Source organism: Pleurodeles waltl, chromosome 2_1 (genome assembly GCF_031143425.1).
Source record: "Pleurodeles waltl isolate 20211129_DDA chromosome 2_1, aPleWal1.hap1.20221129, whole genome shotgun sequence".
Classification (NCBI taxonomy): domain Eukaryota; kingdom Metazoa; phylum Chordata; class Amphibia; order Caudata; family Salamandridae; genus Pleurodeles; species Pleurodeles waltl.
Genome location: NC_090438.1, coordinates 738,237,199 through 738,250,094, shown reverse-complemented (window position 1 = coordinate 738,250,094; position 12,896 = coordinate 738,237,199). Strand labels below are relative to the sequence as shown.

The 12,896-nt window shown below is 52.0% G+C and overlaps 1 protein-coding gene across 1 annotated transcript in view; it reads right to left on the bottom strand.

Moving 5' to 3' along the window:
- Positions 1-12,896, bottom strand: part of LYRM4 (LYR motif containing 4) — a 450,340-nt gene that overhangs the window by 52,835 nt on the left and 384,609 nt on the right. The window lies entirely within an intron of this gene.

Genomic DNA, 12,896 nt, shown 5'->3' with positions numbered 1-12,896 from the left:
CACACAAGACCGCCACACCAAAGGTCAGTGATAAACTGGCGAAATCAAAACCTCCACCGTCACGCCAACAGAAATACACCCACACTATCACGACCCACGAATCCACGCGTCGGTCTTTCAACCGCGGTATTCCATTGGCGGTACACACCGCCGCGCTCAAAATACACACACATTTACAAAACACAGCCACATTGGACAATTCGAAATACACACACCTGATACACATACACACACCACTCCCACACATCCAATACAATATAAAACACACACCCACATCACCCGCAAACCCCTACGACCACCATTACAGAGAAAAGGCCAGAGAGAGACACCACCATCCACAAACTAGCAGCCACAGGCACTCAACACCATCACCCACACTACTTCCACGCACAAAACACCACACACCACTACACATCACCACACTTATCACCACATACACCACCCCACACATCACCTACACCACCCCATGGCACGGCAAAGACACCCCAGGTTCTCTGAGGAGGAGCTCAGGGTCATGGTGGAGGAAATCGTCCGGGTAGAGCCACAGCTATTTGGAGTACAGGTGCAGCACACCTCAATTGCAAGGAAGATGGAGCTATGGAGAAGAATAGTCGACAGGGTCAACGCAGTGGGACAGCACCCAAGAAATCGGGACAACATCAGGAAGAGGTGGAATGACCTACGGGGGAAGGTGCGTTCGGTGGTCTCAAGACACCACATCGCGGTACAGCGGATTGGCGGCGGATCCCCACCTCCTCCCCCACAACTAACAACATGGGAGGAGCAGGCCTTGGAGATTCTGCATCCTAAGGGCCTCGCAGGAGTCGGTGGAGGAATGGACTCTGGTAAGTCAAATCTTAAATTTCATATCCCCCAACCTACCTGCATGCTATCACAGACCCCCACCCTCGCCCCCTCCCCTATCACTCCAACTCCTCACAAATGTCCCAACATCACAAACCACACATCCCAACACCAAGCCCTGCATGCAGCAAAAAAGCATGGACACCCATCACTAAAGCATGCCCACTGCACATACCCACACAACCCCCTAAACCATCATCACACAAGGTCCCACACAGGAATGCTAGCACTGGGGTACACGGTCACCCACCCATTGCACACCATGACACACAGATGCAATAATCATGCTTTTACACCCCTGCAGGACCACTACCCAACGTCACCAGACAGGAGGGTCCAGACATCTCCACCCCACCCACTGAAGAGGCCCACAGTGATGACAGCAGCTCTGTCCAACTGGATCCAGATGAACAGTCCGGACCATCGTGGGCCTCAGGACAGTCTGTTCCCCACACCCAGTCACAGGTCACCACAGAACTTCCACCCTCTGGTAATACCAGCACAGCACCCACCCAGAGGGCCCATACCTCTGTCCCCAGGACACGTCAATCAGCTGTGTGTCCACCACTACAGGGAACCCAGGATAACCCACCATCCCAACAACAACAGGGACCTGGGGGCAGTGGTAGTGGGCACACGGTCCAGGGGAACTGGGAGGGCTGCTGTGCGACAGGGGGCGGACAGGCCAAGGGAACCCACTCTCCACGAGGCCCTCTCCTCCATCATGGGAGCATACCACCACTCCCAGGAGACGATGGCAACGGTCCTGGCCAAGTTTCAGGAGACCCAGCGCATGCAGGAGGAACAGTATTTGGGGTTCAGGGAGGAACTCAGAACCATCAGTTCCGCCCTGGGCACCATCGTAGGGGTGCTGAAGGAAATACTTAACACCAGGAGGGACACTGTGGCACTACAAGGGGCCCCTGACACTAGCATGGACGAACTGCCCATCACCTCCGCCGGCGATAGTGGACAGGAGGCACCGCCACAGGACCACCACACCAGCACCCCACCCCCTGCAGATGGAGAACCACCCCGCAAACGGTCCCCGAGATCCAGGAACAGGACAGAGCACGATGCCAAGACCCCTGCCAAGAAATGAGACCACCCTGATTGTCATCCCACTGTCCCACTTTGTAACCCTGTCCATATTTAAACTGCCCCAGCTCCACTTCCTATGCCCATATGGGCAATGCACCAGTGAGACTAATAGACTTGACTCTGCCATGGACATTCCTCTGCCATCACCCCTCACCATTTAACTTCCCCCTCCAATATTTTGTATTTAAATAAACACCCTTGAATCACAAAACAATCTGGAGTCAGTCTGTGATTTCGAAAATGTGTATTAGCAATTAAAGTGGCAAAATGCTCTTTCAAATGTAATGTCAACATACCTATGTCACACATCTCAAGTCCATGAGGAATGTAAGCAGATGACACACGTTGGAAACCACACTTGTGGAACTGTAAGGGAAATGTACAACTCAGTTACCATATACTGGTAGAAATCGACAGACAGGATAGAGGTAGAAGTGTGAAAGTACTTGTAGTAGGCAGGAATGTGTTCTCACCTGTGTGTCACTGGAAATATTGCTGGATAACGGAGTCCCTGTTGTCAATGTCTTCTTCCTCTGCTTCCTCCTCATCACTGTCCACAGGCTCCACAGCTGCCACAACACCGTCATCTGGACCATCCTCCTGCAGAAAAGGCACCTGGCGTCGCAAAGCCAAGTTGTGAAGCATACAGCAGGCCACGATGATCTGGCACACCTTCTTTGGTGAGTAGAATAGGGAACCACCTGTCATATGGATGCACCTGAACCTCGCCTTCAGGAGGCCGAAGGTCCGTTCGATCACCCTCCTAGTACGCCCATGTGCCTCATTGTAGCGTTCCTCTGCCCTTGTCCTGGGATTCCTCACTGGGGTCAGTAGCCATGACAGGTTGGGGTAACCAGAGTCCCCTAATAGCCACACCCGATGCCTCTGGAGTTGACCCATCATATAAGGGATGCTGCTATTCCACAGGATATAGGCGTCATGCACTGAACCAGGGAACATAGCATTTATTTGGGAGATGTACTGGTCTGCCAAACATACCATCTGTACATTCATCGAATGTAAACTCTTCCGGTTCCTGTACACCTGTTCACTCCTGTGGGGGGGGGGGACCAGAGCTACATGGGTCCCATCAATGGCACCGATGATGTTGGGAATATGTCCAAGGGCATAGAAGTCACCTTTAACTGTAGCCAAATCCTCCACCTGAGGGAAAACGATGTAGCTCCGCATGTGTTTCAGAAGGGCAGACAACACTCTGGACAACACGTTGGAAAACATAGGCTGGGACATCCCTGATGCCATGGCCACTGTTGTTTGAAATGACCCACTTGCAAGGAAATGGAGCACTGATAGCACCTGCACTTGAGGTGGGGATCCCTGTGGGATGGCGGATTGCTGACATCAGGTCAGGCTCCAACTGGGCACACAGTTCCTGGATAGTGGCACAGTCAAACCTGTAGGTGATGATCAAATGTCTTTCCTCCATTGTCGACAGGTCCACCAGCGGTCGGTACACCAGAGGATTCCGCCATCTCCTCACATGTCCCAGCAGACGGTGCCTAGGAATGACAACAGGGACCACAGAGTCAAACAACTCAGAGGTATGTACCCACAGAGTACACAGAACACCATTCATACACAAAATCTGGCCTGTATTTGTGTTGTGCGATAAGGCCTAGGTCTGTGTGACGCAGTTGGTAATTAGGGCATGTGGGCCCCTGAAATGGCGATTGCCTGACCTCTAAAGTGGGACAATGGGATGTGAGGTAACTGCGCTGGCGTTGTACACCCTCGCGGTAGGCAGTCGAAGACTGCGGCGCAATGCTGCATTGGTTAACATTGGACCCTATGGGTCCCAGGAGCCAATGACGCAGTACACCGGCGGTGATGTTACGCACCGCCGCGGACGTGACTGCCATTTTCTATCTGTTCAATCACTCGATACCTGATCTTCGACAGGAGAGGACCTACACTGCAAGTGCTGCTGTGACCTCGGTCTGGAAGAGACAATGGCTCGTGCGTCTGGGGAAAGGACCCCTGCCTTCACTGCAGAGGAGTTGGACAAGCTCGTGGACGGGGTCCTCCCCCAGAACAAGCTACTCTATGGTCCTCCAGACCAACAGGTAAGTACACAGGAAGCATGTTGTATGGGCTATGCCTGTGTGGAGAGGGCTGGTTGTAAGAATGAAGGGGGCACAGTTCTGCATGCATGATGGAATGTGAATGCATGTGCCACATGGCAAGGGTAGGGATGTGGGCCACTCACTTAGACAGTGCAGTTGTTAATGACTTCTCTTCTTCCCCTGTACATGTCATGTAGGTCAGCGCCCACCAGAAGAAGGATATTTGGCGTGCCATCATCGCCAAGGACGTCCGGACCTTGGGGGTCCACCACAGACTGAGCACCCACTGCCGGAAGAGATGGGAGGACATTCGCCGCTGGAGCAAGAAGACGGCGGAGGCTCAGCTGGGGATGTCCTCCCAACGTGGGAGGGGTGCCTGTCGAACCATAACCCCCCTGATGTTCCGGATCCTGGCGGTGGCCTACCCTGAGTTGGATGGGCGCTTGAGGGCATCACAGCAGACACAAGGGGGTGAGTACAACATCATTCAGCTGACTTTGCGCGCAGTGAAGGTGTCTGGGTGGGGGAGGAGGGCTGTGGGTTTCCCTAGGCCAAGGCGAGTTCCGTAGGCTAGGCCCCTCCGTAATGCAGGCCATGTGGCACCACAGCCCACCTCTGTAGAGTGCCAAGTACAGGTATTCATGCCCCTGTGTCATCTATGTGTGCAGATGTCGTCCATAGCCTTGTTGGCCATATCCCAGGAATTGCATCTGTAGAGCCCAACAGCGTGACGTAGTGCAGGGGGCTGCTGTGTCTGTATTGTCCGCCAACGGGAGCAGTAAGCCATGCACTCAACCTGTCTTTCTTCTGTCGTCCCCCCCCTTTTTGTGGTCTCCCTGTTCTTGTGTGCATCAGCATCATCAGGCGGAGGTACAGTGGCACCGGAGCATGAGGGAGCTGCATCCCACATGGCCATGGAGGGCCACACCATGGACTCAGAATACACCAGTGGGATGGAGGGTGAGGGGAGCACCACGGCGGTCACAGGATCTGCAACCAGCGACACGGACTCGTCCTCCGATGGGAGCTCCCTTGTGGTGGCGGCAACATCTGTGCCCTCCACTTCTACAGGTACAGCCACCACCCCCCCTACCAGCACCGCCCTCCCAGCAGCCCCTCAGCGAGTGCCCCGTGCCCGCTCACCCAGGAGGGTAGGCATCACCTTCGCCCCAGGCACCTCAGCCCCTGCCCCTGTCCCCTCTGCTGCCCTCAGTGAGTAGGCCATTGACCTCCTCCGGTCCCTCACTGTTGGGCAGTCTACCATTTTGAATGCCATCCACGGTGTAGAAAGGGAATTGCATCACACTAATGCATTCCTGGAGGGCATTCATTCTGGTCAGGCTGCCCTTTATCGAACCCTGCAAACTCTGGCCTCAGCACTGATGGCAGCCATTGTCCCAGTCTCTAGCCTCCCCCCTCCAAATTCCTCCACCCGACCCAATCCCCTGTACCTCTGCCTATCCCAAGCACACCATCAGACCAGCCTGAACACACCTCACCACACAAGGGAAGCTCAGGCAAACACATCCCAGGCACTCACGCAAGCATCACACACATACAGACACACCAACAGCCACTGCCTCCACTGTGTCCCCCTCCTCGTCTCCCTCCTCCCTCCCAGTCTCGTCTACACTCACACCTGCATGCACTACCACTACAGCCACTACGTCCCGCACTAGCACACCCACCACCACACCCCGCTCACATGCACTCACCACCCCCACTGCCATTTACACGTCCCCTGTGTCCTCTCCCAGTGAGTCTGTGACGTCCCCGCCGAAGATACACAAACGCAGGCACACACCCACCCAACAGCCAACCACCTCACGACATCCTCCAGCCCATGCACCTGCACCCAAATCCACAAAACTTACACCTCCTACAACCACCACCTCTTCCTCCACTCCCAAACCCCCTCCATCTACCCATCCCAGTGTCTACAAAAAACTTTTCCTGGCCCCCCTTAACCTATTTCCCACCACCCCCCCCCCCTCCAACTCATAGGTCCCGTACTAGCACCTCAGCCAAGAAATCTCCGGGACCAGTGGTGCCTGTTGTTACAGGTATGTGGAGTGCACCGGCCACCAGGCCAGCCAGTGTGGCACGGAGCCAGAGAACAGCCAGTCCCCCCGTGAAGCATCAGAAGTTGGACAGTGCCCGGCGGGAGAGGGGGAAGACTCCAGCCAGCAAAGCCGCTCACAAGGGTCCCGGGGGGGGGGGGGGGGGGGGGGGGGGGGAGTGTCGACTCAGCTGTGACGTGTCGACTCAGCTGTGACTCCTCCCAAGGTGGGGAAGGGGCAGAAGAAATCTCCAAAGTCTGGGGGGAGCAGCACGGCGGAGAGGACCGCCATCATCCCCGCTGCCCAGGAGGCCACCGCCAGCCCCATCGTCACTGGCCAGGAGGCCACCGCCAGTGTCCCTGCCCAAGAGGCCAGCCCCATCGTCACTGGCCAGGAGGCCACCGCCAGAGTCACTGCCCAGGAGGCCAGCCCCATCGTCACTGGCCAGGAGGCCACCGCCAGCCACAGCCCAGCTGGCCAGGAGGGCCCCACAAGCCACAGCCCAACTGACCCATGAAGGACCACCAGCCACAGCCCTGCTGGGCAATTAAGGACCGCCTTGGCAAGCACCGCTGAACAGGCCAGGGACCGCTGAACAGGGCAAATACCGCCATGGAATGCACCGCTGAACAGGTCTGACACTGGCAACACAAGCACCGCTGAACAGGCCAGGGACCGCTGAACAAGACAAAGACCACCATGGACTGCACCGCTAGCCCATTTGCGGCAGGGGCAGTGACGCAATTGGGACTGTCATGGGGTGTGTGCTGCATTCTGGGCACCAGTCCCCCTCCAGCACCAGTGGAGACTGTTATCCACTTGAGAGACTGTGGCTTTGCACTCCCCAGGATAAAGCAGTGGGCAACCCACCCACTGTAGAGACTTGAGAGACTGTGGCTTTGCACTCCGCAGGATGGAACAGTGGGCAAACCATCCACTGTGGAGACTTGAGAGACTGTGGCTTTGCACTCCCCAGGATAAAGCAGTGGGCAACCCACCCACTGTAGAGACGAGAGACTGTGGCTTTGCACTCCCCAGGATGGAACAGTGGGCAACCCACCCACTGTAGAGACTTGAGAGACTGTGGCTTTGCACTCCCCAGGATGGAACAGTGGGCAACCCACCCACTGTAGAGACTTGAGAGACTGTGGCTTTGCACTCCCCAGGATACATCAATGGGCATGGAGCCCCCTCGTGGATCTGGCGTGGTGCACTCATCCGGCTGAGGTGCCCCCCCTTCCCTTCCCCCTGAGGTGCCTGTTGTATTTCTATCTGATGCCCCAGCAGTGTTCTCTCCATTTTGATCAGGTATCTTGTGTGGGCCTCGCCCATGCATTTTGGGCCCAGTGGTCCACGGACAATGAATAGTGCATTACCTGCACTACTAATCGTGGTGTATATTTTGTTTAATGTGTATATATATCTGTATATATTTGCTGACTGTATTTTGATATATTACAATGGTTCCACTAATTTCCTTTTGTCTTCGCATTCTTCTGGGGGGTTTGGGGGTGTTACTGTAATGTATAGATAAGCATTGGTGTGTGTGTTGTAGTGGGTGAGGGTCGGGGTGGGGGTTGGGATGTTGGTTGTGTGTGTCCCTGTGTTTTTGCCTCCCACCTCCCCTATGTCGTAGGTGCAGTACTCACCGTGCTCTTCGCCGCTAGCGTTGATGATCCTCGTATAGGAGCAGGAAGACTATCGCTGGCAGAATATGGAGTTCCGGCTCCACGATGTCCTGATTCCTCGTGGGATGTGTAGAGGTGAGCGTTTTCCATTTGAAATGGCTGTTTCCGCCGTGTTTTTATCCGCGGTGAATCTGCCCCGGAAAAGGTGGCGGATTGGTAGGTTGTGATACTGGGTGCGGTACATTGTCTCCCGCCTGTCTATTGGCGGTGACCGCCGCGCTATTTGTCTGTACCGCCGTGGCGGTCAGAGTGTTAAAGTGGCTGTCTTTGTTGGCGGTTTCCGCCACAGTCATAATTCCAAAACTTTTAACCGCCGGCCTGTTGGCGGTGTTACCGCCGCTTTAACAACGTTCCGCCAGGGTTGTAATGACCACCCAAGAACCCTAAGTACCCAGAGCCAATAAATGAGCTGCACCCTGCAGTGGGTTTTCATTCTATACCGGGTATACAGAAATTAATTTGCTGAAATATAAAGAGTGAAAAATAGCTATCTAGAAAACCTTTGTATTTCCAAAATGGGCACAAGATAAGGTGTTGAGGAGCAGTGGTTATTTGCACATCTCTGAATTCCGGGGTGCCCATACTAGCATGTGAATTACAGGGCATTTCTCAAATAGACGTCTTTTTTACACACTGTCTTACATTTGGAAGGAAAAAATGTAGAGAAAGACAAGGGGCAATAACACTTGTTTTGCTATTCTATGCTCCCCCAAGTCTCCCGATAAAAATGATACCTCACTTGTGTGGGTACAACGTGGACACATCCCATTTTTGGACAGAAAACAGTGGTGTTTTTTGCAAAGTGCCTACCTGTAGATTTTGGCCTCTAGCTCAGCCGGCAACCTAGGGAAGCCTACCAAACCTGTGCATTTTTTTAAACTGGAGACCTAGGGGAATCCAAGATGGGGTGATTTGTGGGGCTCTGACCAGGTTCTGTTACCCAGAATCCTTTGCTAACCTCAAAATGTGGCTAAAAAAACCACTTTTTCCACACATTTCGGTGACAGAGAGTTCTGGAATGTGAGAGGAGCCACACATTTCCTTCCACCCAGCGTTCCCCCAAATCTCCTGATAAAAATGGTACCTCACTTGTGTGGGTAGGCCTAGCGCACGCGACAGGAAATGCCCCAAAACACAACGTGGACACATCCCATTTTTTGACAGAAAACAGTGGTGTTTTTTTGCAAAGTGCCTACCTGTAGATTTTGGCCTCTAGCTCAGCCGGCACCTTGGGAAACCTACCAAACCTGTGCATTTTTGAAAACTAGAGACCTAGGGGAATCCAAGATGAGGTTACTTGTCGAGCTCTCACCAGGTTCTGTTACCCAGAATCCTTTGCAAACCTCAAAATGTGGCTAAAAAAAACACTTTTTCCTCACATTTCGGGGACAGAAAGTTCTGGAATCTGAGAGGAGCCACACATTTCTTCCCACCCAGCGTTCCCCCAAGTCTCCTGATAAAAATGGTACCTCACTTGTGTAGGTGGGCCAAGGGTTTGTGACAGGGAAGAGCCAAAAACACGTCGAGATTGAGGGGGAACCAAAGTGGGTCCAAAAGGGCAGTTTGGGGAAAAAAAAAAATTTAGGCCGACAAGTGCAGCAGAAATTTTATCGGTATAGATGAGACAATGCTGGGTGGTAGGAATTTTGTGGATTACTTCAGATTCCGGAAGGTTCCATCACAAAAATGTGGGTAAAATGTGTGCTTTCCAGCAAAGTTGCAGGTTTGCAGGGCATTGTGGGTAAGGAAATGGTGCGGGGTGCATGTGAAGCACACCACCCTGGAATCAACTAGATGTTTCGTTTTCAGATGTGTCTAGGTCTTGTGGATTTTTCTACATGGCAGTGTCCCAAAGTAAAAAAAAAAAAGTGCAGCCCTCACCATTTTAAGTGGGACGATTCTGAGAGTTACCAAGCTCTCATGGCCCAAATGTAAAACAAAAAACAAAAATAATCAAATGTCCTCTTGCTTGCCATGGGTAAGATGTTTTAGTGTGCGGGGGAGAGCTGAAAGACTGTTAGCCCCTTCAGTTCAGGTGGGGGTATAACCAGGCCCATACAGGTTGGTAGCCACCACCCCACTATTTTCTTTTATTTATTTTAATCCCTGGCATCTAGTAGACTTTCTGTCCCCCCGGGGTGTGGATCGGGGGTAATTGCCCAATCTGCCCACTGGTGGGCAGAACAACTTTGGCCCCATTTATCTGGGGTGCGGGTATGGCCATACCCCCCCAACCTCTTATTTTGAAAAAACAATCTTCCCTGGTCTCTGGTGGGCTTTCTGCCCCCCTTGGGGGCAGATGGGCCTTCCAAAATAGGCGAGTCTGCCCCCCAGTGGGGCAGTTATGGCCAACAGTAATGTACCCCCATGGGGAGAGACCCTTGCCCAAGGGGATGCCCTCTCCAAACAAAACACACATACATACACACACACCAATCCATGGTGTCTAGAGGTTTCTGCCCCAAAGGGGGCAGATTGGCCTTACAAAAATAGGCGGATCTGCCCTCAAGGGGGGCAGAAATGGCCTAAATATAATTTTCCCCCCAGGGGAGCGACCCTTGTCTAAGGGGTCGCTCCCCATACATAAAAACAAAGTAAATAAAAAAAAAATATATATATATATATATCCCTTGTGTCTAGAGGTTTCTGCCCCCGGGGGCAAATCCGCCTAATTATATTAGGACGATCTGCCTCCAGAGGGGGCAGAAAAGGCCTAAAAATATTTTGTCCCTCCCCCCGGGGAGTGGCCCTTGCCAAAGTGGCCGCTCTCCTTATGCGTTAGTATAAAAAAAAAAACATTCCCTGGTGTCTTGTGGGGGGGGCAGAAATGGCCTAATAATAATTTGCCCCCCAGGAGCGACCCTTGCCTAAGGGGTCGCTCCCCAAACATAAAAAAAATAAAAGTAAACAAAAAAATAAATATCCCTGGTGTCTAGTGGATTTCTGCCCCCCAGGGGCAGATCGGCCTAATACTATTAGGCCAATCTGCCCCCGGGGGGGGCAGAAATAGCCTAGAAATAATTTGCCCCCCAAGGAGTGGCCCTTGCAAAAGGGGCCCCTCCCCTTACTTGAAATAGCCCACACAAAAAAATATTCCCTGTTGTCTAGTGGTTTCTGCCCCCAGGGGGTGCAGAAATGGCCTAATAATGATCTCCCCCCCCCCCCCCCCCCCAGAGCGACCCTTGCCCAAGGGGTCGCTCCCCAAACATAACAATATTTTTAAAAAACAATTAAAAAAATGATCCCTGGTGTCTAGTGGATTTCTGCCTCCCAGGGGGGGCAGAAATGGCCTAGAAATGATTCCCCCCCCACCCCCCTGAGGAGCAGCCCTTGCCCAAGGGGCTGCTCCCTTTACTTCAAATAGCCCTCAAAAATATATATTCCCTGGTGTCTAGTGGTTTCTGGCCCCCCGGGCGCAGATCGCTAGGCCGATCTGCCCCCAGGGGGGGCAGAAATGGCTTAAGAATTTGCCCCCCCTTGGAGCGACCCTTGCTCAAGGGGTCGCTCCCCAAACATATAATAAAAATAATTAAAAAAAACATTTTCCCTGGTGTCTAGTGGATTTCTGCCCCCCCTTGGGGGCAGATTGGCCTAATAAAAATAGGCCGATCTGCCCCCAAGGGGGGCACAAATGGCCTAGAAAAATGTTTGCCCCCAGGGGAGCGACCCTTGCCTAAGGGGTCGCTCCCCACAAATATTAATATTTGATTAAAGTGCAGAATCTGTCATTAAAACCAAGATCTTATCTTCTGACTCATACGTTTCTTGTTCTGGTTCCAAAGCTGCTGGATTACTCTCCTCCCTTCCCACCCACCTTCTCACTTTTATATCCTTTCCTCTGTTTCTATTCATAATGCCTAAAAAGACATAGCATGGAGTGTTGCTATTTAAAATTACGAACACCTCAGTAGAACCCCAAGGTAGCCCATGAAAGACAAAGATGCAGGTGAGGAAGGAGTCCAACAAGCGTTATTACATAGCTTTAGCCCTGATGGCCCAGCTCCACTGGAAATATTTAGCCACAGCACATTCCACAGGCTCCCTTGTTTCAGTGCATAGTTGCCTGAGCATCGGGCGATACTGCCTGCATCCCAACTGTCTGCATATCGGTAGAGTCCAATTTTTCCTATGTCGGCTATAGCCCAGGCAGAAAACGAAGAAGTGGTAAGGACTCTTCCGCACACAGGCATACCGGGTACAGAGTGTTTTTTCACCAACAATAGAATGCCATTTTGAGGTAAAAGACAGAACAGGCAGAGTCCGACATCAAAATTTGAGAAACTGATTTTTGGCACCCGGGCCGACCAGTTAGTTAAGAAAAGGCTCAAACTATGTGTGGGGTTTAATATAAGAGAGCCATGATTTACCCTTTGCATACTTTTCTCCCACTTCAGTTTCTAGAAGAAATCCTTAAGTACCTTCCTGGAAAGTGATGTCGAGCATTCAGAGCAGTATTCGCTAAGGCTGAGTTCTGCCAAAGTATCTTTCACATAACACAGCCATTTAAATCTATGCGACTTTTTTCTAGGGCCCCTATTTCTTTGAAAGCTTGGTACTATTTAAGAAGGTTGAGGTTTGTTGGAGTCTGTGCCTTTAAAGCAAATGCGTAGCGGAGCCTTAGATGCAATCAGTTCAAGGCCCATGTTATGTAGCAAAGATAATAAAGGGGTGCTTTTCAGGAGGATGGCTAGAGTTTTCAAGAAGTCATTTTCTGTTGTGCTTAGTTCCGATATGTTTGTACAGGCCTAGATCTCTGCCACATACAGCGCATTGGCCTCACCTTTGTCCCTATAGACTTTTAAGGATTTATAAGGTCTGAGGATCACTGCAGCCTGGTGTGTCAGGTTTCGGCACTTTTTTAACCTGGGAAGACCAAGACATTCATGGTTAACGTGAATCACAAGTAATTAAGATCAATGACCTTGTCTAATGGTAAGCCATGAAGAACAACGGAAACGATAAAAGATCTATGTGGGCTGATGATCATGAATTTTGAGTTTGTGTGAATGATCACCAGCCCTCTTTTGTCACAGAAAGCCCCAAAACTATTGACCAGTGTTTGGAGACTGTTTGGGTTTTTAGAAATTAAGAGCATGTCA